This window comes from Gorilla gorilla, chromosome 19 (assembly GCF_029281585.2).
Source record: "Gorilla gorilla gorilla isolate KB3781 chromosome 19, NHGRI_mGorGor1-v2.1_pri, whole genome shotgun sequence".
NCBI classification, from domain to species: domain Eukaryota; kingdom Metazoa; phylum Chordata; class Mammalia; order Primates; family Hominidae; genus Gorilla; species Gorilla gorilla.
The window spans coordinates 81,204,164-81,210,480 of record NC_073243.2 but is presented as its reverse complement, the minus strand read 5'-3'; positions in this window follow the sequence as shown (position 1 = coordinate 81,210,480).

The window sequence follows — 6,317 nt, the reverse complement described above, 5'->3', positions numbered from 1 at the left end:
CTGCTCTCTTAGAACCCAGTCGTCTGTGCAAATGGAGTCCCCAAGAACAACTCTGCTAGCCTATAATTTCCCAAGCTTAATATGCAAAGTCCCAGCCTGGGCAATATGGTGAAACCCTGTCTCTACCAAAAATACAAAAAATTAATCAGGTGTGATGGTGTGCACCTGTAAGCTACTCAGGAGGCTGAGGTGGGAGGATCACCTGAGCCTGGGAGGTTGAGGCTGCAGTGAGCAGAGATGGCACCACTGCACTCCAGCCTGGGTGACAGAGTGAGACCCTTTCTCAAGAAAAAAAAAGTAAAGTCAACCTTAAAAGTGACCCCCAGTGATACTGCTCATGGAATTGTCACAGAGAATCAGCAGGTGTTCCTAAAAAAGCAGGAACAAGGGCTCTGTCCTTGGTCACACTGCATACCCCTGGGCTAAGTGATTAAGATACAATCATTCTTTCCAGAGGCTTTCCAAGAAAATGGTAATGTACTGCCAACTTTTGCTTTCACTTTATCATCGGTCTTAGGAAACTTTGGAATTTAATAAAGGATTTTTTTTTTGTTATATATGTTAGTTGAGCTATGCTGCCAAAACAGGGAGACCCACAAACATAGCGGCTCTAGCAAGGATGCAAATTTATTGCTCTCTCAATTAGTGGATTATCCACAGCAGGCAGGCAGCTCCGTGAGCTCACACAATTAGGAACCCGGTCTATCTTTCATTTCCTAGGTGGCTGCTCTTGTCTACGTATTGATTTGAGGTTAGCTTACCAGCACCATGATCCCATTTCATCTCTGGGAGAGTAGATAAAAAGGAGAAAGTGACGGGGTTCCCTTTTAAGGACATGATCTGAAAGTTACTTCTGCTCATAACATTGTGGCCAGAAAGTAGTCACTGTGGGCACTTTAGCTGCAAGGGATGAAAGGTAATACAGTCTGAAGAGAGGGTTGCTATATGCCCAACTAAAATTGGAGGTACTATTAGTTAAAGAAAGAAGGAGAGAATGGATGTTAAGAGAAGCAGCAGCTTCTGCAAGAGTTGTATATTTAGTGGTCATGCAAACGCGTGCATCTCAAAGACTAAGGGCAGGAATTTAAAGTCTGTATTCTAGGATGACAATTTTTGCTTGGAGCAATGGGTAACTGGTGGGAGAGGGACAAAGGGTGAATTTAATGGGGGAAGGAGAAACATGGTTAAATATTTTCTAATATCACTTGCCATATTTGCTATCTTCTTGATTAAAGCAGGCAGTGAAGAAAACTCACATGCACCAAACACCTGTGTGGCAGGCACTGAACCATGTTCTTCCGTCACAGAGTAACTCTCTAAAGTAATGTTATTCTCCCATTTTGCCGATTAGGATAGCGTAGGTGAGAGGCACTTGCAGGAATAGAATTGGGACCCAAGTGCGGTTCTAAATGCATGCCCTATTCATTAGAATTCAGAGCTTTTTAAGCAGTAGAATTCATTTACTTTCCAAACAAAATTCCATGCAGAGAACCACAACAAACAGATTTAAGCAGAGGGAGGTTGCCATTCTCCTCACTCAGCACTCTCATGTTGGTTCCTTCAGCCCCTCAAGTACAAATTTGTGGTGAGAATAAGAGAAGAGATTTTCTTTTTTTAAATTTCCAGTCCCATATGAATGGCCAAAGGTGTATATTTCTTCTTCAGGACTTAGCAATTACCTGAAGCTCTGTTGCTGGAGAAGCCAGACCAGATCAGAGCATTGTTCTTACTGGCACATCCATCTGTGCTCTAACTTTGGTCCCAAACATAGATTGGGGTGGGAGGGTCAGGAAACCCCTCACGATAGCGTGCAAAACTTGCTCTCCATTTTTCTAGAGATATTTGTAGCTTTTCCTTGTTATCGTGTGTCTGTGACCTCAAAGATGTTAAGAACAACTGCCTGGCTGTGCAGCTGCTCCATCCCCTTCCATCACCTTCTCACCAGCTGTACCCTCGTTCGAGGCCTGGAAGGTGGCAGCCTTTGGCTTTCTTACTGAAAAATCTTATTGCTGGAGACCCGAAGCACACCAGCACTCCCAAGGTTCTCCTCACGACTTCTCTAGAAAGAATAACATCATGTACAAATTATATAGAACTGGGTTGGGTACAGTGGCTCACACCTGTAATCCCAGCAGTTTGGGAGGCCAAGGCAGGCAGATCACTTGACGTCAGGAGTTCAAGACCAGCCTGGCCAACATGGTGAAACCCTGTCTCTACTAAAAATACAAAAATTAGCCAGGCGTACTGGTGGGTGCCTGTAGTCCTAGCTACTCATGAGGCTGAGACAGAAGAATTGCTTCAACCCAGGAGGTGGAGGTAGCAGTGAGAGGAGATCATACCACTGCACTCCAGCATGGGCTACGGAGTGATACTCCATCTCAAAAAAAAATTATATAGGAACTTAATTCTTTTGGATGTGTATATCCAGTTGATGGAAAAGCTACTTGTTGAAAGACTGCTCTTTCTCCTTTCAGCTGTCTTGCCACTCTTGCCTGAAATCAATTAACCACATTATACACGGTTTTTTTTTTAGATTCGCAATTCTATTCCATTCATCTATATATCTACTCTTCTTGCGGCACTACACTGTCCTTATTACTATAACTTTATGGTAAGTTTTGAAATCGGGAAATTAAGATCTCCAATTTTATTTTTCCTTTTTTTTCAAGATTGTTTTACATATTTTAGGTCTCTTGCATTTTCATATAAATTTTAGGATTAATTTACTAATTTATAAAAAAAGGCTGCTGGAATTTGACAGAACTCCATTATATCTGAAGGTCAATTTTGAGAGCATTGCCGTTTATAATATCAAACCTCCTAATTCATTAGCACAGAATATTTTTCCATTCTTAAAGTTTTAAAACATTGTTTTCAATAGTGTTTCATAGTTCTCACTTCTTTTGTTAAATGTAATCCTAAGTATTTATTTTTCTTTTTAATGTTATTACAAATGGATTTGTCTTCTTAATTCCTTTTCATACTCTCAGTTGCTTGTTATAAAAATACAATTGCTTTTAGTATATTTACCTTATATCCTACAATTTTTCTGAACTATTTTATTTGTTCTAATAGTTTTTTTCTTGTGGGTTTCTTTTTTCCTTGTGGATTCTTGTGAATGTAGACAATTTTCTATATCTAGAGTCATGTTTATGCATATGGTGATAGTTTTACTTCTTTCTTCCAGTCTGGAGGCTTTTTACTTCTTTCACTTGGCTAATTGTCCTGGTTAGACTCTCCAGGACAATGTAGAATAGAATTTGTCAGTCTTTTTCCTGATTTCACGGACAAAGTATTCAGGTTTTTTTTGCCATTAAACATGCCCTTAGCTATGGGGTTTTCTTAGATGTCCTTTATCAGGTTAAGGAATTTCCTTCCTATCCCTTTGTTGTGTGCTTTGATTGAAACAGATCCAATAGTCCCATAGACCAGGGGTCCCCAGTCCCTGGGCCACAGACTGGTACTGCTCTGTGGCCTCTTAGGAGCCAGAACACACAGCAGGAGGTGAGTAGCAGGCAAGTGAGCATTACTGCCTGAGCCCTGACCCCTGTCAGATCGGTGGCAGCATTAGATTCTTATAGGAGTGTGAACCCTATTGTGAACTGCACATGCAAGGGATCTAGGTTGCATGCTTCCTATGAGAATCTAACTAATGCCTGATGATCTGAAGTGGAACAGTTTCATCCCAATTTCATCCCCTGCTCCCACTTTGTGGAAAAATTGTCTTCCACGAAACTAGTCCCTGGTGCCAAAAAGTCTGGGACATCTGCCATAATCAGTTATTATTTCTTTTTATAAACATAGAAATCGATACTTTTCTTCTGAAGCAGAGCCAGACAATGAGTTTAGGCCTCTCAAAAGGCATCAAAGACTTGAAACTCAGGAGATAATGGTCCCTCATTCATTATGATTGCTTCCTTAGCCCTCCTGGGCTCCTGTTTTCCCATACATAGTTACATTTCTTCCCTGCTTCATAGCCCTCTAATTTTAGTCAGTCAGGGAGATGGACTTGAGACTGATCTCCCATCTCCTCAGTTGCAGCACCCAATTAAAGCCTTCTTCTTTGGCAAAAATTGTCTCAGTAATTGGCTTTCTGTGTGATGAGCAGCAGGACCTCAACTGAACCCCTGGTGTTCTGGTAACAGATTTTAGTTCCCTGACCATGACCATGTTGCTCATGGCTGGGCTGCTGTGTGTCAGCAGTCTCAGAAGCCTTCCTAAGCAGCTGTCTGCTCAATTTTGGCTGGTGACAACTTCTCATTTTTCTCAGGCTTTGATGTTGCTGGCCCCAACCATGTTCCTGATTGCCTAGGAAATACAGCCCTTGAAATATGACATCTGCATCTGGATAGATGAATGTCCTTTGTGGATCCAGACAGCAGGATCTGCTCCATTCAATCAGGGACATTTTTAAAGGCATTTCCATTTCTAGGTTGAACAAACCCAACTGACTAAGAGAGGGACGCACACTGACTGTTTCAGTATAAAAACTCTTCGGGACTTGTTTGTAACTGTATGTTGTATGTGTGTCCAGGCAAGTGAGTGTCTTTTGTGGGTAGCAGACAGTGGGATTGGCTCCTTTCAATTTGGGAAATTCCTAAGGAATTTTTTTTGCAGGTTGATCAAGCCCAACTGAGGGATAAAGGAAGCACCTCAACTGTCTCAGTTTGGACACTTACATGCTTTGGCTGTGTCCCCACCCAAATCTTATCTTGAATGGTAGTTCCCATAATCCCCAAATGTCATGGGAGGGACCCAGTGGGAGGTAATTTAATCACAGGGATGCTGACCTCCATGCTGTTCTCTTGATAATGAATTCTAACGAGATCTGATGGTTTTATAAGGGACTTTCCCCCTTTTGCTCAGCAATTCTCCTTGCTGCTGCCATAGAAAAAGGACATGTTTGCTTACCATTCCACCATGACTGTAAGTTTCCTGAGGCATCCCAGCCATGCTGAACTGTGAGTCTATTAAACCTATTTTCTTTATAAATTACCCAGTTTTGGGTATTTCTTCATAGCAGTGTAAGAATGGACTAATACAGTAAATTGGTACTGCAGAGATTGGGATGCTGCTATAAGGATACCCCAAAATGTGGAAGCAACTTTAGAACTGGATAACAGGCAGAGACTGGAACAGTTTGGAGGGCTCAGAAGAAGACAGGAAGATGCGGGAAAGTTTGGAACTTCCTAGAGACTTGTTGAATGGCTTTTACCAAAATGCTGATAGTGAAATGAACAATAAAGTCCAGGCTGAGGTTGTCTCAGATGGAGATGAGGAATTTGTTGGAAGCAGAATAAAGGTGATTCTTGCTGTGCTTTAACAATAAGACTGGTCGCATTTTGCCCCTGCCCTAGAGATCTTTGGAACTACTTTGAACTTGAGAGAGATTATTTAGGGTATCTGGTGAAAGAAATTTCTTTTCTTCCTTTTTTTTTTTTTTTGAGACAGAGTCTCACTCTATTGCCCAGGCTGGAGTGCCATCGCATGATCTTGGCTCACTGCAACCTCCACCTCTCAGGTTCAAGCGATTCTCCTGCCTCAGCCTTCCAAGTAGCTGGGATTACAGGTATATGCCACCGTTTTGTATTTTTAGTAGAGATGGAGTTTCACCATGTTGGTCAGGATGGTCTTGAACTTCTGACCTCATGTGATCCACCCGCCTTGGCTTCCCAAAGTGTTGGGATTACAGGCATGAGCCACCATGCCTGGCCTGATGGAAGAAATTTCTAAGCAGCAAAGTGTTCAAGCAGAAGCAGAGCATAAAAGTTTGGAAAATTTGTGACATGATGACGCAGTAGAAAAGAAAAACCCATTTTCTGAGAAGAAATTCAAGCCTGCTGCAGAAATTTGCATAACTAATGAGGAACCAAATGTTAATCACCAGGACAATGGGGAAAATGTCTCTAGGGCTTGTTAGATACCTTTGTGGCAGTCCCTCCCATCATAGATTGGAGGCCTAGGAGGAAAAAATGGTTTTGTGGGCTGGGCCCAGGGCCCCCCTGCTACGTGCAGCCTTGGCATTTGGTGCCTTGTGTCCCAGCTGTTCCAGCTGTGGCTAAAAGAGGCCAAGGTACAGCTTAGGCTGTGGCTTCAGAGGGTGCAAGCCCCAGGCCTTGGCAGCTTCCACATGGTGTTGAGCCTCTGGGTGCATAGAAGTCAAGAATAGAGGTTTGGGAACCTCTATTTAGATTTCAGAGGATGTATGGAAACGCCTGGATGTCCAGGCAGAAGTTTGCGGCAGGGGAGGAACCCTCATGGAGAACATCTGCTAGGGCAGTGCAAAAGAGAAATTTGGGGTTGGAGCCCCCACACAA